At 47.4% G+C, this 15,192-nt stretch overlaps 1 protein-coding gene across 2 annotated transcripts in view; it reads right to left on the reverse strand.

The window, feature by feature from the left end:
- LOC106570550 (uncharacterized) overlaps positions 1–6,944 on the reverse strand; it is an 83,742-nt gene extending 76,798 nt beyond the window's left edge. For both annotated transcript variants that reach the window (XM_014142995.3, XM_014142994.3), the window contains exon 1: positions 6,279–6,944. The gene's annotated coding sequence lies outside the window, so the exon portion shown is untranslated. The remainder of the gene's footprint in view (positions 1–6,278) is intronic.
- Between the last annotated feature and the right edge of the window lie 8,248 nt (positions 6,945–15,192).

Genomic DNA, 15,192 nt, shown 5'->3' on the forward strand with positions numbered 1-15,192 from the left:
TATTAGTGGTAGTGGTAGTGGTAGTAGTGGTATTGGTAGTGGAGTGGTATTGGTAGGGAGTGGTGGTAGTGGTAGTGGTAGTAGGCATGGTATTGGTAGTAGTAGGGGTAGTGGTAGTGGTAGTGAATGCACCAATTTGTAAGTCGCTCTGGATAAGAGCGTCTGCTAAATGACTTGTAATGTAAATGTAGTGGTTGTGGTAGTGGCGTGGGATTGGTAGTGGAGTGGTATTGGTAGTAGTAGTGGAGTGGTAATGGTAGTAGTAGTGGAATGGTGGTTGTAGTGGTAGTGGTATTGTAGTGGAGTGGTAGTGGTGGAGTGGTAGTGGTAGTGGTAGTGGTAGTGGTATTGGTAGTGGTAGTAGTAGTGGAGTGGTAGTGGTAGTGGTAGTGGTATTGGTAGTGGTAGTAGTAGTGGAGTGGGATTGGTAGTAGTAGTGGTATTGGTAGTGGTAGTGGTAGTGGTAGTGGTAGTGGTAGTGGTAGTGGTAGTGGTATTGGTAGTGGTAGTGGTAGTAGAAGTGGTATTGGTAGTGGAAGTGAAGTGGTAGTAGTAGTGGTAGTGGTAGTAGTAGTGGAGTGGTATTGATAGTGGTAGTAGTAGTGGAGTGGTATTGGTAGTAGTAGTGGTAGTGGAGTGGTATTGGTAGTAGCAGTGTAGTGGTAGTGGTAGTGCTAGTGCTAGTGGTAGTAGTAGTGGTAGTGGTATTGGTAGTAGTGGTATTGGAGTGGTATTGGTAGTGGAGTGGTAGTGGTAGTAGTGGTAGTGGTAGTGTAGTAGTGGTATTATTGGTAGTGGTAGTGGTAGTAGTGGTATTGGTAGTGGAGTGGTATTGGTAGGGAGTGGTGGTAGTGGTAGTGGTAGTAGGCGTGGTATTGGTTGTAGTAGGGGTAGTGGTAGTGGTAGTGGTTGTGGTAGTGGAGTGGGATTGGTAGTGGAGTGGTATTGGTAGTAGTAGTGGAGTGGTAATGGTAGTAGTAGTGGAATGGTGGTTGTAGTGGTAGTGGTATTGGTATTGGTAGTGGTATTGGTAGTGGTAGTAGTAGTGGAGTGGTAGTGGTAGTGGTAGTAGTAGTGGTAGTGGTAGTAGAGGTAGTGGTAGTGGTAGTAGTAGTGGTAGTGGTAGTGGTAGTAGTAGTGGAGTGGTAGTGGAGTGGTAGTGGTAGTAGTAGTGGTAGTGGTATTGGTAGTAGTAGTGGAGTGGTAGTGGTAGTGGAGTGGTAGTGGTAGTTGTAGTTGTAGTGGCAGTGGTAGTGGAGTGGTAGTGGTAGTGGTAGTGGCAGTGGTAGTAGTAGTGGAGTGGTAGTGGTAGTGGAGTGGTAGTGGTAGTGGTAGTGGTACTGGTAGGTGTAATAATAGTGGTAGTGGTAGTGGTAGTAGTAGTAGTGGAGTGGTAATGGTAGTAGTAGTGGAATGGTCATTGTAGTGGTAGTGGTATTGGTAGTGGTAGTGGTAGTGGTATTGGTAGTGGTAGTGGTAGTGGTAGTGGTAGTGGTAGTGGTAGTGGAGTGGTATTGGTAGTGGTAGAGGTAGTAGAAGTGGTATTGGTAGTGGTAGTGGAAGTGAAGTGGTAGTAGTAGTGGTAGTGGAAGTAGTAGTGGAGTGGTATTGATAGTGGTAGTAGTAGTGGAGTGGTATTGGTAGTAGCAGTGGAGTGGTAGTGGTAGTGGTAGTAGTAGTGGTAGTGGTAGTGGTAGTGGTAGTTGTAGTGGAGTGGTAGTGGAGTGGTAGTGGTAGTGGAGTGGTAGTGGTAGTTGTAGTGGCAGTGGTAGTGGACTGGGAGTGGTAGTGGTAGTGGTAGTGGTCGTGGAGGTGTAGTGGTAGTGGTAGCAGTAGTGGAGTGGTAGTGGTAGTGGTAGTGGTATTGGCAGTGGTAGTAGTAGTGGAGTGGTAGTGGTAGTTGTAGTAGTATTGGAGTGGTAGTGGTAGTGGTAGTGGTAATGGTAGGTGTAATAATAGTGGTAGTGGTAGTGGTAGTGGTAGTGGTAGTGGTAGTAGTAGTGGAGTGATAGTGGTAGGTGTAGGCTCTCATCCCCGTCATTCGCAGCAGAAAGAGACGGCGGTATCGGCGACGAAGGTCCGGGGTGCCTTGTTAGGATCCGACGCCGAGAGGGTAATCTACCTTTACCATCGGTCCTATTAGCCAACGTACAATCAATCGATAATGAAATAGATGAACTACAATCACGTATATATCCTACCAACGGGATATTAAAAACTATAATATCTTATGTTTCACCGAATCGTGGCTGAACGACGACATGAATAACATAAAGCTGGCGGGTTTTAAACTAAAGCAGGAAGCACTTGACTCGATCAAATAAAAAGTGGTCAGATGAAAAAGATGCTTAGCTACAGGACTGTTTTGCTAGCACAGACTGGAATATGTTCCGGGATTCTTCCGATGGCATTGAGGAGTACACCACATCAGTCACTGGCTTCATCAATAAGTGCATCAATGATGTCGTCCCCACAGTGCCGTACGTACATACCCCAACCAGAAGCCATGGATTACAGGCAACATCCACACTGAGCTAAAGGGTAGAGCTGCCGCTTTCAAGGAGCGGGACTATAACCCGGAAGCTTATAAGAAATACCGCTATGCTCTCCGACGAACCATCAAACAGTCAAAGCATCAATACAGGACTAAGATTGAATCTTACTACACAGGCTCCGACGCTCGTCGGATGTACCAGGGCTTGCAAACTATAACAGACTACAAAGGGAAGCACAGCTGCGAGGTGCCCAGTGACACGAGCCTACCAGACAATCTAAAGTACTTCTATGCTCACTTCGAGGCAAGTAACACTGAAGCTTGCATGAGAGCATCAGCTGTTCCGGACGACTGTGTGATCACGCTCTCCGTAGCCGATGTGAGTAAGACCTTTAAACAGGTCAACATTCACAAGGCCGCAGGGGCAGACAGATTCCCAGGATCTGTACTCCGAGCATGTGCTGACCAACTGGCAAGTGTCTTCACTGACATTTTCAACCTGTCCCTGACTGAGTCTGTAATACCAACAGGTTTCAAGCAGACCACCATAGTCCCTGTGCCCAAGAACACTAAGGTAACCTGCCTAAATGACTACCGACCCATAGCACTCACGTCTGTAGCCATGAAATGCTTTGAAAGTCTGGTCGTAGCTCACATCAACACCATTATCTCAGGAACCCTAGACCCACTCCAATTTGCATACCGCCCCAAGAGATCCACAGATGATGCAATTTCTATTGCATTAAACACTGCCCTTTCCCACCTGGACAAAAGGAACACTTATGTGAGAATGCTATTCATTGACTACAGCTCAGTGTTCAACACCATGGTGCCCTCAAAGCTCATCACTAAGCTAAGGATCATGGGACTAAACACCTCCCTCTGCAACTGGATCTTGGACTTCCAAACGGGCCGCCCCCAGGGGGTGAGAGTAGGTAACAACACATCCGCCACGCTGATCCTCAACACGGGGGCGCCTCAGGGGTGCGTGCTCAGTCCCCTCCTGTACTCCCTGTTCACTCATGACTGCATGGCCAGGCACGACTCCAACACCATCATCAAGTTTGCCGATGACACAACAGTGGTAGGCCTGATCACCAACAACAATGACACAGCCTATAGGGAGGAGGTCAGAGACCTAGTCGTGTGGTGCCAGGACAACAACCTCTCCCTCAATGTGATCAAGACAAAGGAGATGATTGTGGACTACAGTAAAAGGGGGACCAAGCATACCCCTATTCTGTGTATACAGTCAATACATTTTGCTGTTCCTCTGTAACACTGTGTCCTCCTGACCCATCCCCTTGTTTCGCTTTTCCGTCAGAGCGAGAGTTCACACGTGTGTGTGTCTCCGTTCCTTCATTTTCCGGGCAGCTTGTATAACACACACACACAGGTATATATGCAAGCTGCCCCCTTGCCGCGGGCCAGTGAAGTTGGAGGATATTGCCAAATGTCTTTGGAGAGAGAGCAGGAGTCCAGATTTCAAGCCTGTCGTCTCCCCCCCCCCCCCCCCTCTCTCTCTCTCTCTCTCTCTCTCTCTCTCTCTCTCTCTCTCTCTCTCTCTCTCTCTCTCTCTCTCTCTCATCCAATTTCACAAATGTATGTTTTGAAAACCTTTTTGTATTTTTACTGTTTTTGGCCCTCTGTGACTTCCTTGCTCTTCATCGTTCCCTCCTTTTCACCCTCTTTTCTCTTTCTCTCTCTTCCCCCTCCTTTCTCCTTCCCTCTCTCTGTTTTTATCCTTCCCTCTCTCTCTCTATCTCTCACTCTGTCTTTATCCATCCATCCCTCCCTCTCTCTCTCTCTCTCTCTCGCTCTGTGTCTCTATCTCTCCCCCTCTCTCTCTATCTTTCCCTCTTTCTCGCTCTCTCTTTTTCTCTCTCCATCTCTCTTTCCATCTCTTTCTATGTCTCTCTTTCTCACATTGCCCGCTGCATGACTCAGAGTCATGAATATTACTCCTTCTCAGTGATGGAGGGATGTCATTTCAGAGGAATGTAACGTGCATGCCAGGAGCGTCGCAGCGCACTAAAAGAGAAAGAGAAGGGAGAGTGACAGACAGACAGACAGACAGACAGACAGACAGACAGACAGACAGACAGACAGACAGACAGACAGACAGACAGACAGACAGACAGACAGACAGACAGACAGACAGACAGACAGACAGACAGACAGACAGACAGACAGACAGACAGACAGACAGACAGACAGACAGACAGAGAGACAGAGAGACAGAGAGACAGAGAGAGCAGGAGCGAGAGAGAGAGAGAGAGAGAGAGAGAGAGACAGAGAAAGCAAAGAGAGAGAGACAGAGAGGGAGCGAGAGAGAGAGAGAGAGAGAGAGAAAGAAAGAGAGAGAGAGAGAGAGAGAAAGAAAGAGAGAGATAGATAGATAGAGGGAGGGAGAGAGAAAGAGAGAAGGCAAGAGAGGGAGAGAAAGAGAGGGAGAGAAAGAGAGAGAGAGAGAGAGAGAGAGAGAGAGAGAGAGGGAGAGAGAGAGAGAGAGAGAGAGAGAATGGGGAATAGAATGAGAGCAGACAAAATGTGGATGAGGGGGCCTAAAATAGAGAGCCAGCCAGGAGAGGAGAGTAGAGGACAAGGACAAGGAAAAGAAGAGAGAGAGGGTAGACGACAAAACAAACAAAGTTGCATCTCTCTCTACATCAATCACACTAATCTTACCCCCACAGCAGTGAACTAAAACATCACAAATATCCGCACAAACACAACACGTGTAACATATAGACCATAGAGGGGAAAAAAATGGTGTAGACACACTTAGTCTTCAACAAAGGGGTCTGTACACACAGATGTGAGATATTTCACCAATGAGATGGCAGAGAGACAGCGATCTACTCTACCCGAGTATGAATGGAACCTGTGTCCGTGTGTGACAGAGACTGACTGGGCATCCTTATAGGTTCAGAGAACTGACACGCACACATACTCATACATTACATAGTCACTGATACCTACATGCACAGACACACGGACACACAGACACACAGACATGCCAAGAAACAAACAGCTGAATGACACTCCGGCTATCTTATCTCCTCCCGTCATAGACACTCCCATCTCCCATACACCCGCCAACATCAACCATAGGTTGTACATCTGCCACTGTTTCATCAGTACGTCTCACTCAAACTAAACTTTATTCAGAGGAGCGCAGCGGACAAATAACTTTCGGCAGAAGTATGTGAACGCTCCATTTACCCATAATCAGTACCATCTCCTGGAGAGAGAGAGAGAGAGAGAGAGAGAGAGAGAGAGAGAGAGAGAGAGAGAGAGAGAGAGAGAGAGAGAGAGAGAGAGAGAGAAAGAGAGAGTGTGTAGGATGCCTCTATCATACCAGAGACAGTGTCTCGGCATTCCTGCTGAAAGTCACATTCATCTCTGAGGAATCGTAATAACACATAGTAATAATAATATGGCTGTTATTATAAGTGTAACAGTATTTAGAATATAAATTGACATACAGGGAGAAAACTGGGTACAAGAGTTGCATTGGTAATTTGTAATCTTCTCGGCGTTGAAGTCCCTGCCTTGTGCTAGGTTTCCTTCAGCACCACAGAGTCCTACGCAGGTCCCATGACTGACTTATTGCTCTGTCTGTTTTTTCTTGCTTTCTCCCTTTTCTGTTGCCTTTGGCTCTCGGCTATCGTTACCGCGGCGACACGATGTGAGGAAAACAATGAGGGACGACAGGATGGAGGGATGAGAGGAAAATGGAGAGACACTTAAGGGAGAGGAGGGAAGAGGACGGGGGGCTTACCTTGCTTTTCTCTCCTCCAAGCGTTGAATGGTAGATGGAGGAACGGGATGTGAGAGGGTGTCAACGAGGTGTGAATTTCAGGTTGGGCTCTGGCTCCTCTTCTCCTTCAGCCACGCATGTCTCCCAGAGAAATTAGGATGGTATCAGATCAGTCAATATCAAAGGAACAAAAAATTATTAAAAAATATATAAATAAACTTTGCAATGCCGCTGGTTTGAAAGCCGGTCCGACTTTGTCCAAAAACAGAAAAATTTTAATATTTTCACCAATGGCAGGTGGAACAAATTTTATGTTGGTTTGCTTCTTTCTCTGTCTCTCTGGAGAAAATGTAGTCCATGTGCTTCTGCAGGGAGAGAGCGAGCGAGTGAGAGAGAGAGACTGAGAGTGGGATCGAAGGGAAGAGAGAGGGGGGGAAAACCGTCTCTGTACCGTCTTCAGGCTGACCAAAAGTGGGTCTGAGGCGCACTTTCCAAATCTCAGCGCTCTCACACTCTAGGAGGGAAGGAGAGGGAGAGAGAGAGAGCGAGAACGAGAGAGAGCGGCAGTACAGGCAGGCAGGGTATTCTAGTTGGCTTGGCTGAGAGGTAAGTGCTGTGACTTCAGCTTGTACAGTCCCACATCCACAGCTTATAACCAGGGCCTGTGCACCTCGCAAGTCCAATCTCCTCACTGTGGCTTTAGTCTGCGCTCCCGCCCACTCCCCCTCCCCCTCCCTCCCCCTACAGGCTTATTTTGGGAAAAGAGAGCCAGGATTGTTCTTTGGGTTCACCGCCACACAAAACACAAGTGAGTGAGACTGGACACAGTGAGGTAGGACGGAGTAGGGGAGTGGCAGGATTGGGTGAGGGTAAAGCACAGAGAGGGGTGGGGAAGGTGGAGGAAGGGAGGGGGATTTGGAAACTTCTATGGCCTCCATTCTTCACCCTCCCTCCCTCCTTCCTTCACAGAAGGCTCCCAGCCCTTTCTCCCACATTGAAGCTGTTGTTTTTCTACCTTGGATACAAATACATGCAGGAAAACATGACGCTATACACACACACTTACAAACAAACATAATGTGAGTACATCTACTGAAGTACACCTACTGAAGTACACCTACTGAAGTACACCTACTGAAGTGTGTGGAGAGTGTTGGCTCAACAGTTGCCATAGAGATTTACCTCTCCACGGCTCTCCACTCACATCAAACAATCTCTCTCCTCTTTTTTTAACTGCCCATATCCCTATTATTTATTTTGGTCTAGATTGGCCTAGGTCAAAGCCAAGATTACTAGAGTAGTCGAATCAGGAGTAGGGCAGCAAAATGCAGGTCATTTTTGCAAAATGTCAGGTTTTCCAGAAATACTGGTTGGAGGATTCCGGATTTCCTGCTTATTCCCTCATGATTCCATAAATCTTCCAACCAGGATTTCTGAAAAACCTTGTCATTTTGGGAAATTACCATAACAATCAGAGGTAGTCATTTAGCAGACTCTCCAGAGAGACTTACAGAGCAATTAGGGTTAAACGCCTTGATCAGTGGCACATCCACAGGGTTTTCACCTAGTCGGCTCTGGGATTTGAATTAGTGACCTTTCAGTTACTGGCCCAATGCTCTTAATCGTTAGGCTACCTACTGCCCCAGCCCTTTCCCTGCAACACACACACACACACACACACACACACACACACACACACACACACACACACACACACACACACACCACACACACACACACACACACACACACACACACACACACACACACACACACACACACACACACACACACACACACGCACAAATTAAATACTTTATTTGAATCCACCAATCATATTTATACATGATCTTGTATCTTTATTGACATTTTATTTCAGTATTTGCGCTCTCTATGCATACTCACAGGGCCCTACACACTCACACACACTGTCACTCCAACACTCACACAATCACTCTCTCCATAATTTTCTCAGTCATATGCACATACATTTATACTGACTCTACACACCCGCACACCCACTCACATGCAAGCTGCTGCTACTCTGTTTATCTTATATCCTGTTGCCAAGTCCCCTTACCCCTATACATATCTACCTCCATCACTCCAGTATCCCTGCACATGTAAATATGTTCTTGGAACAGACATTTTCAATATTTCCTGTATTCAGTATGCTTAATTACTTTACTGTGTATTTCATATCTCTTGTTCTTATTTCGCATGTGTTTTTTCTAGTAATACATTGCTGTTGATTATTGCATTGTTGGCCATGAAGCTTCACACCAGCTTCCCCTTACACATTATTGCAAGCTGGCCATGAGAGGCTGTCCAAGCTGGCCACGAGAGGCTGTCCAAGCTGGCCACGAGAGGCTGTCCAAGCTGGCCACGAGAGGCTGTCCAAGCTGGCCACGAGAGGCTGTCCAAGCTGGCCATAAGAGGCTGTCCAAGCTGGCCACGAGAGGCTGTCCAAGCTGGCCACGAGAGGCTGGAATTGAAGAAGCTTTTCGGCTGCTCCATGTAGCAGTCAAATGAGAAAATCCCTCTGGCCTCCCGCCACAACAACAACATCTGGTGTATTTGGCACATAGGAAAACACAGCATCATCATCAACATCACAGCAGCTTCCCCTTACACAAAATCACACCAGCTTCCCCTTTCACAACATCACACCAGCTTCCCCTTACACAACATCACAGCAGCTTCCCCTTACACAACATCACACCAGCTTCCCCTTACACAACATCACACCAGCTTCCCCTTACAGAACATTACACCAGCTTCCCCTTACACAACATCACACCAGCTTCCCCTTACACAACATCACACCAGCTTCCCCTTACACAACATCACACCAGCTTCCCCTTACACAAAATCACACCAGCTTCCCGTTATAGAACATCACACCAGCATCCCCTTACACAACATCACAGCAGCTTCCCCTCACACAACATCACACCAGCTTCCCCTTACACAACATCAAACCAGCTTCCCCTTACACAACATCACACCAGCTTCCCCTTACACAACATCACACCAGCTTCCCCTTACACAACATCACACCAGCTTCCCCTTACAGAACATCACACCAGCTTCCCATTACACAACATCACACCAGCTTCCCCTTACACAACATCACACCAGCTTCCCCTTACACCACATCACACCAGCTTCCCCTTACACAACATCACACCAGCTTCTCCTTACACAGCATCACACCAGCTTCCCCTTACACAGCATCACACCAGCTTCCCCTTACAGAACATCACACCAGCTTCCCCTTACACAAAATCACACCAGCTTCCCCTTACAGAACATCACACCAGCTTCCCCTTACACAACATCACAGCAGCTTCCCCTTACACAACATCACAGCAGCTTCCCCTTACACAACATCACAGCAGCTTCCCCTTACACAACATCACACCAGCTTCGCCTTACGCAAAATCACACCAGCTTCCCCTTACACAACATCACACCAGCTTCCCCTTACACAACATCACAGCAGCTTCACCTTACACAACATCACACCAGCTTCCCCTTACACAAAATCACACCAGCTTCCCCTTACAAAACATCACAGCAGCTTCCCCTTACACAACATCACAGCAGCTTCCCCTTACACAAAATCACACCAGCATCCCCTTACAGAACATCACACCAGCTTCCCCTTACACAACATCACACCAGCTTCCCCTTACACAACATCACACCGGCTTCCCCTTACACAAAATCACACCAGCTTCCCCTTACAGAACATCACACCAGCTTCCCCTTACACAACATCACACCGGCTTCCCCTTACACAACATCACACCCGCTTCCCCTTAGAGAACATCACACCAGCTTCCCCTTACACAACATCACAGCAGCTTCCCCTTACACAACATCACAGCAGCTTCCCCTTACAGAACATCACACCAGCTTCCTCTTACACAACATCACACCAGCTTCCCCTTACACAAAATCACACCAGCTTCCCCTTTCAGAACATCACACCAGCTTCCCCTTACACAACATCACAGCAGCTTCCCCTTACACAACATCACACCAGCTTCCATTTACACAACATCACACCAGCTTCCCCTTACAGAACATCACAGCAGCTTCCCCTTACACAACATCACAGCAGCTTCCCCTTACACAACATCACAGCAGCTTCCCCTTACACAACATCACACCAGCTTCCCCTTACAGAACATCACACCAGCTTTCCTTTACACAACATCACACCAGCTTCCCCTTACACAACATCACACCAGCTTCCCCTTACACAACATCACACCAGCTTCCCCTTACACAACATCACACCAGCTTCCACTTACAGAACATCACACCAGCTTCCCATTACACAAAATCACACCAGCTTCCCCTTACAGAACATCACATCAGCTTCCCCTTACACAAAATCACACCAGCTTCCCCTTACAGAACATCACACCAGCTTCCCCATACACAACATCACACCAGCTTCCCCTTAAACAACATCACAGCAGCTTCCCCTTACACAAAATCACACCAGCATCCCCTTACAGAACATCACACCAGCTTCCCCTTACACAACATCACACCAGCTTCCCCTTACACAACATCACACCAGCTTCCCCTTACACAACATCACACCAGCTTCCCCTCACACAACATCAGAGCAGCTTCCCCTTACGCAAAATCACACCAGCTTCCCCTTACACAACATCAGAGCAGCTTCCCCTTACAGAACATCACACCAGCTTCCCCTTACACAACATCACACCAGCTTCCCCTTACACAACATCACACCAGCTTCCCCTTACACAGCAATGTGTGCAGTTGGTGGGACTACTTGTCTCACCTAGCTGGCTATCAGGTCGACAATTTGGTCATATCTAGCAATGTACCAATGTTTGTATGAACAGCAACCGTTCACAACATGGGCAACAAACTCCATTACATCTGACTCATGTAGAATAGAAAATGGGTCATGGTTTGCAGGGTACCAGAGTGCTAGGTTATATTTTGTTGGTAGAACTGGCAGCCTCGCCTTAACAGTAAAGGTGAGAATGTCCTGGCAAATGCAGAATTCTGGCACATGGAATGAGAGATAAAGGTGAAATTAACAGAGTGATCAGCACATTGCAGAGCAGGGAGTTTCCTCTACAGCCTCACGCCAGTCTAGCGCTGCAGTGGCTGCATCCGTCTGATACCGAGGAGTGTTGTCCTGGATGTAGGATGATATGTTCCATCTTTGGTGACAGAAGTCTCCAAGACAACACATGGGTCTGTCACAACTTCGTCAGAGTCACGGTCTTAGTCTGCGTGTCCGTGTCCATCTGAGCTCCAGTCCGGCCAGTTTGACCAAACTCCAAAGCCCGCAGCATGAGTGTCCAATTTTCCATTGGCTTTCCTCCTGAAGCCCAGGACGTTTTCCTCAGTGTACGTGGTCAATGGGACCTTCTGCCTCTGTAGGTCTAGAAGGAGGGAGGCTCTGGCTAACTCCCTAACCGTCACATCATCACTGTTGAGCATGTTCAGCAGGTGAGTCAGTCTGGTACAAGTGTAAATCCACTCAAATTTCGGGACACCTAAACCCCAAATCTCTTTGGCTAAGGATAGATAATGTCACGTGTGGTGTGTGTGTTGAAGCATTGCCACTTTCTCACCACTTGAACAGTTTTGTTATTCATTTTCCCCCAGAACCTTCTGTGGGAGAGGCACACGTGCAGGCAGATGTTGAATCTTTGCTAGGGCCACCTCTCTCACAGCTTCTAGCTTCATGACCCCAGGCAGAGGGGAAAGGTCAATCATTTCACGCCTGGTTGAAAACTCATGGACGAGCTCCTCAACTTGTTTCCCCCCACTCGCCAGCAACATGAAACTTATGTCCAAGATAGGTGTATGTTTTGTGACGAGAGTACACTCTGATTGGTTTATTCATTAGTGAAATGTTGGAGGCTTATCGGTTTTAGATTTGTCAACGCTGTGCTTTGTCTTTTACTTTCAGCACAGAACATTTCAAAAAGTTATATTGTCTTTAATAACATGTTCCTCTCTGGAGGAGATCTGAATGTCATCAACATACCTCTCCCTGTACTGGGTTCAGTAACCCACACACACACACACACACACACACACACACACACACACACACACACACACACACACACACACACACACACACACACACACACACACACACACACACACACACACACACATACACACAAACACACATACACACATACGAACATACACACACACACACACACACACACACACACATAGTCAGGAACAAATACCTGCACACTGCAGCCCCTGTTACCCAACCCCATGTTAGGTACATTAGGTACATTCATTTCCAAGTATAAGGGCATTTCCATTAGTAATAAGGGGGTAATCATACAGCAAATTTAGGCTAATTGCTAAGCATTCAATAATAATAGCTCTCAGGCTAGGCTAAACATTGGTACACCGGCATAGCTGCTTATCACACTGTAGCTAATTAGCCTTATCACGCTGACGTTAGCCATTCAAGGGTAATTTAACCGAAGCCAACCGTGAATCTTCTTATCACAGAGTAGCTAATTGCTAATGGAAGGGTGGCTAACCATTCAGGGCAAATTGTGCATTGACTTAGCAACAGAGAAGCTAATTGTGAATCAAACAGAGACTTACTTTCAGAGTGAATTCTACATAGGGTTAGCATTCAATGCCAATTGACCATCTGTGTGTTGGCTGTATGTTCTGGTAGTAGACCTTGAAGCCTGAGCAAGAATGCATTCCAAATGGCACCCTATTTCCTACCTGGTGCACTACTTTAGACCAGGGCTCTGTGCACTATGTAGGGAATAGGGCCCAGCTGGTCAAAGGCAGTACACTATAATGGGAAGGGGATGCCATTTGGAACACAGTCCAGAGCCCGTATCCACAAAGCATCTCAGAATGGGTCTAGGAATCCTGTTAAAACCAGTTTTAAGACAAAAAAAACTCCACAAGGGTTTTAGTCAGAGTAGTTTAAAAAATATATATATTTTTCTCCCCAATTGGTAGTTACAATCTTGTCCCATTGCTGCAACTCCCCTACGGACTCGGGAGAGGTGAAGGTCGAGAGCCATGCGTCCTCCTGAAACACGACCCTGCCAAGCCACACAGCTCGCTTAACCCGGAAGCCAGCCACACCAATGTGTCGGAGGAAACACCGTCCAGCTGGCGACCGAAGTCAGGAAGTCAGGAAATCCCGGCTGGCCAAGCCCTCCCCTAACCCAGGCAATGCTGGGCCAATTGTGCGCCGCCTCATGGGTCTCGCGGTCACGGCCGGCTGTGACACTGCCTGGGATCGAACCCGGGGCTGTAGTGACGTCTCAAGCACTGAAATGCCTTAGACCACTGCAGGAGGCTGTCAGAATAGGTTTTAAGTCACTGCCCAAACTCTGAGCCAAGAGTAAAATCAACTCATAAAAGTTTATCTCAGCTGCTCATCACGACAGTTTGAGGTACTGCAAAGGAAAGATAGTGATGACGCTCATTGACATTGTTGCAAATGATGGGGAATTACCAATTGTAATGAGGCATCACCAGCTGTGAATTCTATAGCATGCTTCAGACAACCACCGTGAATGTGACTGTACATCAAATGTTGCAATGGTAAAATGTTTGGTATAATTGGTATAATATAATAATCACTTTGCCTTCTCTTAATTATCGCCTAATATGTTGGCTGAAATTTTACAATATTACCGTTATATCTTGTCACTCCTGTTTAACAACTCTAAATCTCTTTGGCACAGTAGGCATCAAGTCACTTGCCGATAATGTTGCATTCAACATTTGTAACATAAGATTCCTTCAATTGCCGAATTTGTATAGGCGTGCACAATTTAGGCATATTTTTCAACAACGTGATACTACGCTCCAAAGGGATACCTTGTAATAACATAATGTAGGAAATGAAATAATCATAAGAAAAACATGTTTATTTATTAGCCTTGTGGTATTTAGGCAAATCATCTGAAACAAGCCTCGTGAAATCATTGTCAAGTGCAAGAGATGCTTCTACATGTAGGTCTAGATGATAACAGACTCCCATCCAGAGCGACACACAGAAGCAACCAGGGTCAACACCCTGCTCAAGCGCACGTCGACAGATCTCCCACAAGGTCAAAAATGTGGACCTGAACCAGTGATCCATCAGCCACCGGCCCTCCCAACCGTCAGCCCTCCTGACCATCAGCCCTCCCGACCGTCGGCCCTCCCGATCGCCGGCCCTCCGGACCGTCAGCCCTCCCGACCGTCAGCCCTCCCGACCGCCGGCCCTCCCGACCGCCGGCCCTCCCAACCATCGGCCCTCATAACCGTCAGCCCTCCCGACCGCCTCCCAACCATCGGCCCTCCGGACCGTCAGCCCTCCCAACCGTCAGGCCTCCCGACCGCCAACTCCAAAGCAATTGCATGTGGCGCTGGAACCACTCACTCTCTGCATTCTATTATCAAGACACCTGCTGGTAACTGTTCACTGGTTAATATCTGTCAACTAGGTTGGACTCTTTTGACTAAAGAGGCTTCATGCATAACATACATTTTTACCCATAAGAGTAGGAGTAAAATGTTTATATTCTCAGCACATACAACCGATGTTGTACTCTGAGACGCATTGTGGATACAGGTCTTGGTCTGCATTTGGGAAACCCGGGCTTAAACTCTTCCTGAGAAATCATCTGAACCTTTGGCTCAGTCTGATCTCAGATAGGGAAGGGAATGTTGGTGAGAGAGAGAGAGAGAGAGAGAGAGAGAGAGAGAGAGGGGGGAGACAGAGAGAGAGAGAAACAGAGCGATAGAGAGACATAGACACGGAGCGAGACAGAGAAAGATAGAGAGAAAGACAGAGAGAGAGACAGAGAGAGAGACCTCCCAGACCTGCGTACCCCCCCCCCCCCCCCCCCCCCCCATAGAGGACCCACGCCAA

This window comes from Salmo salar, chromosome 14 (genome assembly GCF_965601325.2).
Source record: "Salmo salar chromosome 14, fSalSal1, whole genome shotgun sequence".
Classification (NCBI taxonomy): Eukaryota; Metazoa; Chordata; class Actinopteri; order Salmoniformes; family Salmonidae; genus Salmo; species Salmo salar.